The 16158-nt window shown below is 39.2% G+C and overlaps 1 pseudogene; it reads right to left on the minus strand.

Moving 5' to 3' along the window:
- Window positions 1–2955: 2955 nt before the first annotated feature.
- LOC127195486 (igE-binding protein-like) overlaps window positions 2956–16158 on the minus strand; it is a 59813-nt pseudogene continuing 46610 nt past the window's right edge.

A 16158-nucleotide genomic window follows, 5' to 3' on the forward strand; every position in this document is an offset into this window, starting at 1 on the left:
GAGGGTTGTAGGGAAGGCCTGTTAGGTGAATCACATTCATTTGATGACAGAACTGTTGAAATTTTTGTGAGGTGTATGCAGGTCCGTTGTCAGTTTTGAGAATTTTTGGCATCCCCCAAGCACTCCATGCTTCAAGGCAATGTTGTATTACGTGAGTGGCTTTTTCACTCATAAGTGGTGTGGCGAATATAATGCCCGAGCATGTATCAATGGACACATGTAGATATTGAAGTTTGCCGAAGGAAGAGACATGTGTGACATCCATTTGCCAGACTTGTAAGGATCTTATGCCCCGTGGATTTATCCCCACATGGGGTGTGGGCAAAAATTCACAGCAATTCTGACATTGAGTCACAATGTCCCTAGCTTCCTTTCTAGTTATGGCAAAGCAGCGGCGGAGAGTTTCAGCTGTCACATGGAAGTGTTGGTGAAAGTTTTTTGCTGCCTCCGTCTGGGAGGACAGTGCAGTAGCTATGAGCCGTGTGGCCTTATCCGCCAAATCATTGCCTTGGGACATCGGGCCCGGTAGGCCCGAATGTGCCCTGATATGAGTAATGTATATAGGTGCTCTTCTATGCTGTAGAGCCAATTGTATTTGTTGGAAAATAGAGGCGACCTTACTAGAAGGCTTAATGATTCCTGCTGCTTCTAATGAATTTGTAGCATTAACCACATAATAGGAGTCTGAAACGATATTTAGCGGCCCGGGGAAGGTTTTTAATACTTCTAAAACTACTAAACATTCTACTATTTGGGGTGAGGTTTCTTGGTAATTTTTTGTTACTATCTTATTATTAACTACATAAGCACCAATTCCAGTTTTTGAACCGTCTGTATATACTGTTATTCCACCTGTAAGTGGGGACTTAGCGGTCACTTGTGGAAAAACCACGGCTTGATTTAATGCAAATTGTAAAATAGGATGTTTTGGGTAATGATTGTCAATCTGTCCTGAAAAGGAAGTTATCAAAATGGCCCAGTCGTTGGAAGTAGCCGCCAGGGTTTGAACCTGTGTAGCAGTGTACGGTATAATTAAAAGTTTGGGCTCTTGTCCAAAGTGGGTAATTGCAGCTTTTAGTCCCCTAAGGGCTAACTGTGCAACAGCATTGGGGTACCAGTCTATAATCTTAGCAGGAGAAGCATTTGGATGAATCCATAAAAGTGGTCCTTCTTGCCATAGCACAGTGGTTGGCAGTTGATGTGTCTTAAAGACACACAAATTAAAAGGTCGTGTATTATCAATACGTTGTAACTGTGCACTTTGTAAAGCCAATTCTACCTTTTGTAGGGCCTGGCTGGCCGCAGACGTAAGCTTTCTGGGAGAAGAGATATGAGAGTCTCCTTCCAAGATGTCAAACAAAGGCTTTAATTCAGCCGTGGGGATTTTTAAGAAAGGTCGGAGCCAATTGACATCGCCTAACAACTTTTGAAAGTCATTTAAAGTATGGAGATGGTCTCTTCTAATCTCTATTTTTTGAGGTACAATGGTTGTGGGGGACACTATAGATCCCAGGAATTGTCCAGTGTCTGCAATTTGTACTTTGTCTGTGGCCACATGTAGTCCCCATCGCTCTAATGTTTTTATTAAAAGGGAATAAGCTTTGTGAAGCATTGTCAGATCTTCATGGCATAAAAGAATATCGTCCATATAATGAAGGAGAATCAATAAAGGGTATTGTCTCCGTAGTGGCAGCAGTGCCTCTTGTACATAAAGTTGACATATAGTGGGGCTATTAGTCATTCCCTGTGGCAGAACTTTCCATTGATAGCGTCTATCAGGCTCTGCATGATTAATGGAGGGAATGGTAAAAGCAAATCTGGGCCTATCTTTGGGAAATAAAGGTATGGAGAAAAAGCAGTCCTTAATGTCCACGATAATTAAGTTCCAGCCTCTGGGCAAGGCAGACAGCAGAGGAAGACCTCTTTGTATGGGACCAAATGTATTCATTTGTTCATTAATGGCCCTCAAATCATGTAATAATCTCCAATTTCCTGATTTTTTCTTAATCACGAAAATTGGAGTGTTCCATGGAGATGTGGACGGTTCAATGTGGCCCAAATTTAATTGTTCTTTTACCAGTTGTGTCACAGCATCCAATTTTTCAGAGGACAGGGGCCATTGAGGAACCCATACAGGGTCCTCTGTTTTCCAAGGTATAGGTCGTGTAGCCTCAATGGCCCCTAGGAAAAACCCAAACCATGTTTGTTTAGGTTTCCTGTTGGTGAGATGGGTTCGATGTTGCCCTGTTCTTGTTTACCTAACCCTTTTCCTGTCTGATATCCCATTTTTAGCATTATACTTTTGGCCTGTGGTGAGTATCATTCAGAGGGGGCGCCCTCATTTGATAGGGTCAGGCCCATATGTTGCATAACATCCCTCCCCCATAAGTTGACCGGGAGAGGAAGCACATATGGTATAAATTTTCCCCGTTGGCCTTCGGAAGTTTCCCATGTTAGGGCCATTGAACTAATCGAGGGACAGGACTGGTATCCCAGCCCTTGTAGGGCGTGAGATGATTGGGTGATGGTCCATGTTTTGGGCCACCAATGAGATGAAATTATGCTTTTATCTGCCCCTGTGTCTAGAATGCCTTCAAATGTCTTACCATTAATTTTTAAAGGGAGTCTTGGTCTCTCATTTAGAGGGATCATTAAGTAAGCTGAATCATTGCCTGTGGAGCCCATTTTTGTCATATTGGGTCCAGAAGATCCTCCCCCTAGATCGGGGAGGAGTATCAGCTGAGCAATCCTGTCCCCTTTTGAAATTGAAAAAAATCCCTTTGGGGCTAGAACATAAAATTTGTATCTCTGTAGAATGTTGATTATCTATAATCCCAGGATGTACTATTAAGCCTTGTAAAGTAAGTGCGCCTCGACCAAGTATGAGGCTGACAGTTCCTTGGGGCAAGGGTGTGATAGTTTCTATAGGAATTGGTTGAATATTCATTTGTGGCATCAGTAAGAAGTCGGAGGCGGCACGCAGGTCCACTCTTGAAGAGTGTTTTAAGTTGCGTCCTTGTTGTCCTCCTGGGTTTTGGTGAATCGGTTCCCATATCTTTGAGGGCCCTGGGACCGAGGGCCCGATGACCCGTTTTTTGGCATGTCGGAAACCTGGTGGCCGTCAACCGACTGATGGTTGATAGGTGGGAGAAGTCTCCCTTGCATGTCTCTCACGGAGCGACATTGGCTAACCTTATGATATCCTTTGCCGCAACGGTTACAGAGAGTTGTTATCTCTCTTTTTTTGTCTAAATTTTTGCAATCTCTTTTAAAATGTCCAGGATTACCACAGTTATAGCAAGTCTTCTGATTAGCTTTGCCCGTAGGGCGCCTTTGAGACTGAAGAATAGCAGCTGCTAAGCCCGCATTAGTAAGAGGCCCCCCAAGGTACCTACATACTCTGAGCCAGTCTTGCAAGCCTTTATTTCTCCTTGGGGCTATAGCAGCTCTGCATTCTTGAGTGGCTTGTTCAAATATCAGTTGTTCAATAAAAGGCTCAACCTGTTCTGCATCCCCAAAGATACGTCCAGCTGCTTCTGTCATTCTAGCCACGAAATCGGAAAATGATTATTCAGGGCCCTGAATGATTTTTGTAAGGGGCCTATTGGCCTCCCCTTTTTTAGAAAGTGCCTTCCAGGCTCTAATAGCCGTTTGTGAAACTTGAACATAGGCTCCCTAATGGTAATTTGTTTGATGTGCGGTAAATTGACCTTGACCTGTTAGCAAGTCAAAGGTCCAATTTCTCTGTTCAGGAGTAAGGGCAAGAGCATTAGCCTGGGCTTGTGTTTGAGCGGCCTCATACCAGAGAGCCCTCCATTCCATGTATTGGCCCATATCTGGAAGTGCTGCTTTTACTACCACTTGCCAATCAGAAGGAGTTAATGTGCCCGTGCCAATTCTGTCTAGCATCACCAGGGTGAAATTTGCATTAACCCCGTATTTGCAGACAGATTCAGCCAACTCTTTAATCAAATTATATTCAATGGGGGCATGTACTCGCCCCCCATTCTCTGTTTCATAAACAGGAAAAATGTTGTATAACTTTTGACGATTTTTTCTCGGCCAAAAGGAAAATTCAGACTGTAGTTCGTAGGGTGGAGGAGCAGTGGGTGTTACCCTACGAGAGGAGTTATGGGAGGGTTTTTTTATTACTTCCTCGCTCATCTGGATGATATCTCTCCTCCTCATATTTAGCAGCCTCCTCCTCCAGCTCTGTTTCTTCCTCTGAATCAAGAGCCTCATTATCAGAGGTATTAGGGCTAGAGCTTGTGGAGCTGTTAATATTTAACACCTCAAGTTCTTTTAATGGGTAAAGTCCTTGTGATGCCCCTTCTGGGGAATCGGGGGATTGCACTCCTTTTACGGGAGGGTTCTTAGTTTCCCTTTTTTTATGGGTATCTTTTTTCTTGCGCGCACCCAACCTCTCACTACGTTCGGTTTCTGACATGCTGTCCTGAACTTCTTCTAGGGCGACCTGTCCTTCCTCTATTGCCCCTCTGCAATTGTTATCTTCTAGGCAATTTTTTAACAAGAGAAGGGCAACCAAGGTAAGGAATATCATGCCTAGAATAGGCCCAAGAAGTTCAGAAACGTGCATACCTTTCCGAACTTACCTATCCCTGCAGTTCTGAATCCTCCTTAAAGTCAAGGGGTCTCCGAAGGTGCTGACGATGATGTGGTCAAGTTCCCGGGTTTCGGCACCAGATGTGACTCGCGTAACCGTCTCGCCAGCAAGAACGACGCGGCACACGTACAGGATCCTTCTGCAGCAAAGCTTTAATGCATCTTGAGAGGGAGAGCATAAGCTTACAGCGAGTAAAATGGAGACCCCAAACTGAAGAAACCCATCCCTTATATAGGACACTGTCCTCCGCTTAGGATGTGTCAGTCCCTGGTTGGCTGTTGCTCATCGGGCGAGATGACGCCACGGGAGAGGCAGAGCGCAACAAGTGGAAGGTCCCTTTGCTCACGCGCAGGTTATCCGTTTATCCGTTTGGGGCACAGGCTGTCAACGCCATCTTGTAATGGTGGACAAGAGTGTGGCCTCTTACAGACTAGGAACTTGGGTTCCTTGCAAGAGTGGTCTATGTGCCCTCGACAACGAAACCATTTCTCCAGACCTCTATTTATATAAATTAATAACACATCCACCTGTGTTACACTATGATGATGACTGCCAAAAATGTCATTCACCTATGCGACGACAGTGGCTTTGAAGCATACAACGGAGCTCCTAGGATGACAGGATATTATGTTTCCATGTTTGTTTATTTGTTTTGTTGTTTGAGACAGGGTTTCACTATGTGCTTCTGCTTGTCTTGGAACTCACTCCGTAGATGAGGCTGGCCTCAAATTCACAGACATCTGATGTCTCTGTCTCCTGAGTGCTGATATTAAAGGCATGTGCTACCACAACCCAGCAAAATCATATATTTCTTCTCTGTGTGGGTCTCCGAGTAGGCACTCACTTTGAGAAAATTTATTAGGATATGTATATTATAATTTGCATATAAAGTTTTGTATATATTTCCTTAACAGATAAGCTTATAAATAATTAAAATTATTTTAGCTTAGGAACTCATTATGAAAATTGAGCATTATTTGAGAAAATTTGATTCCCACAGAAAATGAGCTATATACAATTTACTAAGCAATCAAAGTATGTTTATAATTATTACTATCACTTATACTTATCCGTATATAATAGCATAAACACACTAATACACAGATACTATGTAATAAATATTATTCCTCAAAGTCCATTCAAGTGAGTCCTTTCTCCATTGTGACATCTCAACTGTTCATATGAGTTATATTCCTCCTTTGCAAATCCCCAGCAATTATCATTTGCAATATATTATGCTTTAAAACATTTACATAACTTAGATATGCCAGAAAGGGTACTCTTGCTTCTCAACCTGCACAAGCCTCAATGAGGAAAAGTCATTTGTAGGCAACATAGATATGTATTTGGTAAAGTCCTAGTTAATATATATTTCATATATCATTATTGGTAGCATAATTTTCCTCATAACATAATGATATCAAATGCAGTCTTAGCATATGTGCCCCCCCAACACAATATTCACAAGCAACTCTGTAAATTCAAGGTATTTTCTGAGTTTAAAGAATAAGTTGTTGTAAGAATGGCAGTGCTCTCTAAATTCAGAAGCTGAAATCAAACAGGTATTTTCTCTCTCTTTCCTGGCTGCTAGGGCAGGGGTCCAAACTGAAGGTTTGGCTAATCCTCTGTGACACAAAGAATCAAAGACGGGAAAAATTCCATCTGACAATGGCAGTGTTATGAAATATGCAGTGTCTGCTGCAGGCTTGGTTATGAGTTGATGGAATTTTGGAAAGTACTGGATCCTGATAGGTCTCACTTAAGCAATGGACTAATCCCTTGGTGGATTTGTAATAATAATAATGATGATGATGATGATGATGATGATGATGATGATGATAATAATAATAATAATAATAATAATAATAATAATAATAATAATAATTTAGGACGAGGTTGGAAGAAGTAGGTAATTAGTAGTTTAGTAGTTTGTCTTTGCTGCAGATATATTACTCTGACCCTATCTTGCATTACCATTATATAGCTTGCAATCACCTCTGAGAAGTGTAGTTTTACATACAAGTTCACAACAAACAACGTATATGGACAGAAACCTCAGAAACCATGAGCTGAAATAAAGCCTTCTCCTGTAAACCTACTTTCCTCTAGTGTGTGCTGAGAGAGACAGAAAGCTATCAAGGCAGCGAGACAATTTTTATAGTCAGTAGAGGCAGTGAAGAGGCCTCTGTAGCCCGATTTGACTATGCTTTATATTGCTGTCCTGCCCTGATCATATAAGTTTAGTTTGGCATCTTTTTGTAGAGAAATGGTTACCCATTCACCAACTTTTCATACCCAATTGCTCCATTTCTCATTTGACCACAACCATTTTCAGTTTGTAACTAAAATCCCTCAGGGACAACTTATGAACATTTATATATTTCAAAACCTTATATTTTGTATGTAAGTTTGCATGTGCATATGTTCAAAGTCGTCATATAACTGATGCATTAGCAATGAAAAATAGGTTTCGTTTTTACATCAAATCATATTTTGTTCTATTGTTTTCTAAACAGAAAGCATTGTTTTTGCTGAATAATTTTAATAAAAATATTTAGCTTTCCTGTGATAGAAATTTGTTCATTTCCAGAATGTCGTTTTATAATATAAAGTGTGTGTGTGTTATTTCATAATTGATCACCCAACTGTCACACTTTAGTTATGTGTCTTTCTTTATCTAGGTGGCCTGCATTGCTATGTTTATAAAGCATCTAATTTACATGAGCATCTAGAGCGTCTTTGGATATTCCTACAGTTTCATTAGTCTGTAAGTTTATTCTTGCACGGAAATGGCCCTATTCAATTATTGCAACTTCATAATGTGATTTATTTTCTGATTGAGCAGATGGTATCTTATTTGCATTGAAACAAGCTCTTTGTATCTGTGATTTTTTCTACTTCCTCATATCTAATACTTTAAAATTATTTTCTTTTTTTTTTCTCAGTTGCCTTTGTAACAATTTCATGAACATTTTAAAACTATTGTTGTTCATAAAGGCCTGGTTCTTAAATTTACTCATCAATTTTTATAGTTATAAATTCATGGGTTTGCTTATGTAGTTTAAACATATATTGTTCTTTTATTGACAATAGATTTTTTCATGAAATGTACTCTGATTACAGTTTACCATCCTTTTCCTCTTTCCAATTTCTCCCTACCTCCCCTCCAGTCCAGATCCACATCCTTTCTCCCATCAAATGTCATAAAGGGACATTTGAAGAAGAAAAATAAAATAAGGTAAAACAAAATAAATAAAACTAAAATAGGGGGAAACAATTGAAAAAAAGAACACAAGAAATACGTTGAGATACAGAGACACACACTCAGGCACATAGGAATCCCAAAGAAATACAAGACTACTCTCTCTCTCTCTCTCTCTCTCTCTCTCTCTCTCTCTCTATATATATATATATATATATATATATATATATATATATATATATATATATATATATATATATATATTAAAAGAAAAAATAAATGTCCTGGCATATGAAACAAACAACCTCTAAAAATACTGTTGAGTTTGTTCTGCATTGGCCATTTCCTGCTGAGCATGGGGCCTATCTTTAAAAGAGGTTTGTTTCTCAGTAGGACTCCCTTGGAGAAAGCTAATGTTTCACTTGCAAGTAGCTATCAATTAGAGATGGCTTTAGAGCTGTGAAGGGGGCATGTACTCACTTTACTCAGCTCTAGGACCACTTCTGTCCAGACAGATTCAGGTCCCACCGTCTCTGAGAGATCATATGTGTATTGGACTTGCATTATTTAGGCTTTCTTTCCTGAGTGTCTTCCATTCCCTCTGGCTCTCACACTCTTTCCACCTCATCTTCAAAGTTCCCTGAGTCTTAAAGGAAGGGATTTGATGGAGATATCCAATTTATGGCTGAGTGTCTCTCACCCTGCACATTATGTGGGTGTGGGTCTTTGTATTGATCCCGAGGAAGTTTCTCTGATGATGGTTGAGCAAGGCACAGATCTAAGAGTTTAGAATAATGTCATTAGGAGTCATTTTATTGCTATGTTCCTTTAGCAGGACAGGGACAATGCAGGAGCCACAGCCAACCATCTCTAGAACTCATGGAATGCATCCCACCAGTTAGCACATGTGTCTTGGGGAAGCAAAAATCCAGGCACTAAGTGTTCTGAGGACTTCATGCTATTATGGAACATAGCTCTGCTTGTTACCTTTGCAGTCCTCCTAATATATGCATTGTGTGAGTACTATAAGGGGCCTTCCAGTCCCTCACTGGGCAATATCACTTGGCACTCACAGTAACAATGCTTGATCTCTTTCAGGCATTGCTGCTGGAGCAGGTTAATGATTCAGACACCACGTTTGAAAAGAACCTGCAGATGTAGACTGCTATTCTTAGAAAAATATATTGTTTAGCAAGATTAGATAAAGATGTTTTTGCAACTTGTTCTGATGCAGAAAATCTTAAGGAACAATTTGAAGTTAAGAAAAAGTGCACTCTTAATAGTAAAGCTAGGGGCTTTTAAAGGTTGGTGAACAAAAACAACACCCCAGTTCACACTAGCTGCCAATTCACACTAGCTGCCAGTTCACACTAGCTGCCAGTTCACACTAGCTGCCAGTTCACACTAGCTGCCGTGACTCTCTCACCGAAGTCGGCTTCAAGGTGACTAATTTCTTTCTTTCTTTTTTTCTTTTTTTAAGATCTTTATTTTGTATACAGTGCTCTGCCTACATGTACACCTGCAAGCCAGAAGAGGGCATCAGATCTCATTATAGATGGTTGTGAGCCACCATGTGGTTGCTGGGAATTGAACTCAGGACCTCTGGAAGAGCAGACAGTGCTCTTAACCTCTGAGCCATCTCTCCAGCCCCATAATTTCTTATTCTTATTTTTGCCCTCTACTTCCTGATATGGTTTAATAAAAAAAAATTAATGAGTAGATGAGCACCTTTAAGATTTAAAGTAGAAATGTCTCATTATTTTTATACAGAAGTTTTAGATTTGTGATTCTTTTAAGATTTTTATAGATTACTATTTAAGATAATTGATTCTTTCTTTGTAACCACAAATTGTAGCTTGCTGGTAAAGAAAAACTAGCTGAGAAATCACCTTGCTTTCCTATCCTCTGTTAAAATATAACAAATCTTGAGTTGAGCATGGTGGTGCATGCCTTTAATACCAGCACTCAAGAGGCAGAGGCAGATGGATCTCTGTGAGTTTGAGGCCAGCCTGGTCTACAAAGGGAGTCCAGGATAGGCAAGGCTAACACAGAGAGACCCTGTCTCGAAACACACACACAGACACACACACACACACAAATATATATATATATCAAGTTGCTTAGTTACAAATGTATATGGGTTCTTGGAAATAACTTGTTTTTCATGTTTGTTTCTCACCCATAATACATAAAACATTTGTTCATGTGAGGGTAGTGAGGAACATGTTTGTCTCACATAAACTCATTGTAATCATTCATTTAAAGAAAAATAGAATGTAACCATTTTGATTTTTGTTCTGCTTGAAAGATTTTGCTGGGATATATAAACTATGGGAAGAAAGGTAATGTTGCCAGAATTCGTTTCTATGTACAAGACGTGTGTATGAGTATATGCATGTGTATAAGGACGTTGGAATCCATTTCCATCCACCAGATACGTTAATGTGAGTATATGTGGGTGTATGTATGTGTGTGTGTGAGTGTGGAAAGTAAGAGAAGCTTAAATGAAGTTTGTTGGAACCTATATGCTGACGTCTGTCTTCATCAAGTGTGTGTGTGTGTGTGTGTGTGTGTGTGTTTGTGTGTGTGTGTGTGTGTGTGTGTGTGTGTGTGTGTGTGTCTTTTCTCTCTGGTTTTTAGACACTGTGCACTAGCCCTAGCCCCAACTTACATGGCAACTGTAAGCCCCAGCCAGGAAGCTATAAGCACTGTCCTGCCATCAACAATTGACTTCTGGCCCCTCAGTTTGCAACTATGAGTGAAAGCCATTGCCGGTAACAGTCAGCTCCAGTCTGGAAGGCTGCCCTGAGAGAAAGTCTGTGGGGTGACCAGGCAGCCTCAGTTACCTGAGGGTCGACCATTCCGTCTGATACTTTCACTCTTTCTGATTCATCTTCTTCAAAGTTCCGTGAGTCATAAAGGAAGGAATTTGATGGAGACAAACAATTTAGGGCTGAGTGTCTCTCACTCTGCACATTACCTGGCTGCAAGTCTTTGTATTTGATCCCATCTGCTGCAGAAGGAAGTGTCTCTGATGATACAAGGAACAGTCTGTGAGTTTAGAATAAATGTCATTAGGAGTCATCTTAATGCTATGTTCCTTTAGCAGAACTTCAATATTTGGTTTTCTCCTAGATTCCTGGCCTAGATAATCTCAAGTTCTTGGCCACCCAAGACGTGTCAGTTATTGGTTCCAAATCATGGGGTGGGCCTCAAATCAAAGCAGATATTTGTTGGTTACTTCCACAACATTTGTGTCACTATTGCGCCAGCATATCTTTCAGACAGGTTACCATTGTAGAGAAAATAAATTGTAGCTAGACTGGTTTTCCCTTTCAGCTTTGGTAGCTTGAAGAACTCTTTTCTGTACCATAAGCATTAGTCTAATAGGGTGAACACCTGTATAAGAACCAGATTGACTGCTCCATGTTTAGCATCAGTTTTTGGAAAACAACCAATAGCCTTGGCAATGACCTGCATTGTTTGGGGGTTTCCATGGGGCCCCTTCGTCCAACAACTCAATTACCCACTCCTGATACTAGAAGTGTCATTTGGTGAGAAGAGGTTTCTAGTTGAGGCTTTTTCTCCCCCATTACTTAGTAATAGCATTACATCATCTTGATACATGTATATAATTTAGAAAGTCTTCACTGTATTGTTTCCTATTAAGAGATCAAATAGCTCTTAATTATCTTTCCCTCTCCGTCTTCCCTCCATTACTTCCGCTCTTCTCTTCCTCTCCCCTCTGCGACTCCCAATCCAACCCTCTTCCCCTTGCCCATTCACAACTATCTACTCTATTTATCCTTCCTATGTAGATCCAACCCTTCTCCACTAGACCATTATTCTATACATAACCTCTCTAGTTATACAAATTGTAGATTGCTTATCAATGTCTTAGCAGCTAATATCCATATATAATAAGAATACATATCATATTCATCTTTCTGGACCTGCATTATCCCCACTCAGTATTACTTTTTTTTAGATCCATTAATTTACTTATGGATTTTGTAATTTTTAATGGCTGAGTTATATACTATTGAATAAACATATCACATTTTCTTTATCCATTTCCATTTAGCTTGTTTCTAATTTCTGGCTGTTATGAATAAAGCAGTAGTGAGCATGGTTGAGCAAATATCTCTGTAGTAGAATTAAGCTTCCTCTGGGTATATGCTCGAGTGGTATAGCTGGATCTTGAAATACATCTACTCTCAGCATCCAGATGACCTGCCACACTGATTTTCATACTGGTTGTACAAGTTTCCCTCCCAATAAAAATGGATGAATGTTCCCCCTTGCTCCACATGCTCACCAGAATGAGCTGTCACTGGATTTATTGATCTGAGCCAGTCTAACTTGTATGAAATGAAGTCTCAAAGTAGTATTGATTTGTATTTCCCTGAAGATTAATGATATTGAACATTTCTTTAAGTGTTTCAAGTCATTTGAGTTTCCTCTTTTGAGAATTTTCTGTTTGGATCTGTATCTAATTTTCAATTGGATTATTTGTTTTCTTGATATCAGTTTTTGAGTTATTTATATGTTTTGGATATTATTACCCCCTATCAGATGAGTTATTTGTTAAAATAGTTTCTCCATTTGTAGCTGCTTTTTCTAAGTGATGGTGTCCTTTTCCACACAGAAGTTTTTCAATTTCATGAAGTATTGGTCTTACTACCTGTGCTATCTGTGTTCTATTCTGAGAGTTCTTTTCTTTGCCAATGAGTTCAAAATTATTTCCCATTTTCTCTTCTGTCAGATTCAGTGTATCTGGGCCTCATTTCCAAGTCTTTGAATCATCTGGAGTTGAGTTTTTTGCAGGGTGATAAGTATGGATTTATTTGCATTCTTGTATAAGCAACCAAATAATTTGACCAGCACCATTTGTTGAAAATTCCATCTTTTCTGGATTCTTCATTTTAAAAAGTCAGGTGTCTATCTCTGTGTGTGTTTATTTCTCAGTGTTCAATTCAATTCCATTAACCATCATATCTGTTTTTGCGACAATATCATGCTTGTGCCAATTGTGAGTTTCTTTGTTAACCAGTATCCATTGCACACAAAAACTTCTGTAACAAGATGTGAGGTCCATTACCAATCTGCAGGTATAAAAGCACAATCAAGAAGACAGGATGTTATGATGTCCACCAAACAAAATAATAGTAGTAGGTTTGTCCCTCATGCATATAAGCTTTCTAAATATACATTCTTGGCCAGAATAACAATTCTCATCAGTATTTCCTTTTGTGAAGCTGACCTTAAGTATGAGTGAAAAAGTGGTTGGTTCCCTCCACAACATCCATGTCATTATTCATAAGCATCTCTTTCCACGATGGTCATTATTGTAGTTCATGGAACTTTTTCCTACCATGGCCTGCATAAGATCTTCTAGCACTGTGAAGCTAGCCAACAAAGAGAAAGATGAACACCAACTTGATTTTTCCATGTCTTTTTACTAATGTGAGTGGTGTCTTCTGCAATAGGTTCTTGCCATCAAGTATGGTAGGTAGCCAAGACAAAAGGTGACAGCCTGCGTTGTTTAGGGATCCAAGGGACACCTCTGACCAACAACCTGATACAAGTTATCTCACTCATGAAATGGAGCTTTTAATTTGGCAACCTACAACTCTTAAGGATGAACATAATCCTCTGCGTAAGGTAATTCTAGACAATTTTATATATATGTAGCTATGTAAAAAATTTAAAATAGTAGGTAGGTAGACCATTTCTAAACATTATTGCTGCTTGTATCTTTCTTTTTAACATCCTTCTTTGTTATATCATGCCATTCTTCTCCCTACTTAGACGTCCCTTTCCATTATTCACTGCCCTTTTACCTTCATGTTATCTGTACTCTACTATTCTTCCACCATTTATGTCTTCCTTCTCCTTCTCCATTCCCAACAATTGGCCATTTTTTGTCTCGAGGATTCTATAGAGTATTCCAAATTATACATACAAATCTAAAGATCTGAGGATAAGATCTACATGTGTATGAAATAAGGTAATATTTATATATCTTGGTCTGAGTAACCTCATTCAGTACATATTCTAGCTCCATCAATTTAGCTGAAATTTTCTTGTTAATTTTTTCTTTGTAGTTGAATCCATATATGTGAACATAAATATATATATCATATATCATCTATCATTATCAATTCTCCAGTTGACAGACACATAGGATGTTTATGTACCATAACTATTGTGATTATTGTAGCTATGATTATAAATAAACATGTATTTGTGTAGTAGTTAACAAAGTCATTTTTAGATATATGCCCAAAAGTGATATAGCTCGGTTATATAGTATGTCTAGTTCTACTTTTATGATAAACAATACACTGATGTGTGAGTGTGTGTGTGTGTGTGTGTGTGTGTGTGTGTGTGTGTGTGTGTTTAAGACAGGGTCTCTCTTCATGGCCCTGGCTGTCCTGGAATTCACTATACAGATCATGCTGGCCTCAAGATATCTACCTGCCTCTAAAACGCTGAGATTAAAGGTGTGTGCCACCATGCTCAGCCTATTATATTGGTTTATATAGTAGTTGCACCAATTTGTACTCCCACAAGCAGTGTCTTGGGGTTTTCCTTTCACCACACCCTTACAAGCATTTTTTCCATTTTAATTAATTAATTTATTAGTTTACTTTACATCTGGACTGCAGTTTCCCCTCCCTCTTCTTCTCCCAATTCTTCTTCCCCCACATCCCTCCACCTACCCCACATACCCCTCCCTTTATCTTTAGAGAAGAGGAGGCCTCCTGTGGATATCAAGTTGCAGTACATCTGCTCCTATTGAGGCTAGACTAAGTAGCTCAGTTAGGAAAAAGAGTCCAAAAGACAGGCAACAGAGTCGAACACAGTCGCTGCACCCACTGTTATAAATTTCATATGAAGACCAAGCTACATAACTGTTACATCTATGCAAAGGGCCTATGTATGCTTAGACTTTTCAAACCACACTTTATTTAGGATTCTTTAACAGTTCAACCTCACCGCTAACCCACTGACCAGAGGGAGGGAAGGAAGAATGCTAATGGGGAAAAGGAGTCCTCGACGTGTTTAGACACAATTTCTTAGGCCAATTCCACTTGGTGTTGTAAGGATATCAGCAGTCCAAATACCAAACAACAACAGGAATCCATAGCGGTGGTACAATCTATCAGAAACAGCAAGGCTTGGCCAAATTGGTACAAGTCAGCAGAAGTGGCCAGAATTAGCTAGAGTACCAGGAGTTCTCTGGAACTTTTCTCTCTGCAAAGACCAGCAAAGCATTGCACTGCATAGCAATGCAAAAGCATCATCTCCCTGTGTGGCTTTATTTATATTCTTTCTAAGCACACACTCTCACATGTCTATTTTTAGCAAAACATCACCTGTCCTCTCACAAGACAGTTTCCAGAAAAACATATATTTTGGCAAAACATCACATGACACAACTGAGTTTTTAAAGAAACCAGAAACTTCCACTTCAGGACTACGTCAATCCCACATATGGACTCTGGTTGGTGGATTCGTGAAGGCAGATGAGAATTCAACTTACAAAAGTTGTTACCTGATCCTGCATTTTTAAAGTATATTTCCTACTCTTCTAGACACTTCAGAGTTTCAGGTCTAACAGTGGGGTCTTTGGTTCCCTTCAATTGATCTGTGTGAAGGTGGAGAGGAAAGGATCACATTTCATTCTTCTGCATATAGACATGTGGTTTTCCAAGTGTCATTTGCCATTGCCAAAGATGCTATATTTTCTCCAACATATGGCTTTGTTTTCTTTTGTACCTTTACAAAAACTAAGGTGGTTGTGGGTATGTGGACCTGTATTTGGTGTGATTGATAAGTTTTTATTTAAATAACTAATATCATTTATTCAACCAACCTTATTTTTTTTCAGCGCCTAAAGACAGCTTGAAGACACACATGTTAAATATGTTCTTCCCAAACTTTCCTCTAAAACTAACGCAGTCTCATAAATTGTTTTACCCCAAGTTTAACAAACCAATTGTATCCTAATCACAGACTAATTTAAATGTCCCAGTGGAGTCATCATTCTGATCTTAAACTGAATGCGCTTAGTAAAACCTTCTGTTGTAAACAGAAAATTTGTTTATCTATATGTAATTAGTTTCTCTATTTGTTAAATGACACATATTTCAAGCAGAAACCAGATTTCAAAAGAACTATCACCACAGTAGCAAACAAAAGATTTTTTAATTGAATAATTTTCAAATATACAATACATTTTTATTTAGTCATATGTCATTTTGTGTTTAAGAAACACTACTGTGAAATATGAAATTTGTTAATAGGAGTTAAAGAGTAGGGTCAG

Source organism: Acomys russatus, chromosome 1, assembly GCF_903995435.1.
Source record: "Acomys russatus chromosome 1, mAcoRus1.1, whole genome shotgun sequence".
Taxonomy (NCBI): Eukaryota; Metazoa; Chordata; class Mammalia; order Rodentia; family Muridae; genus Acomys; species Acomys russatus.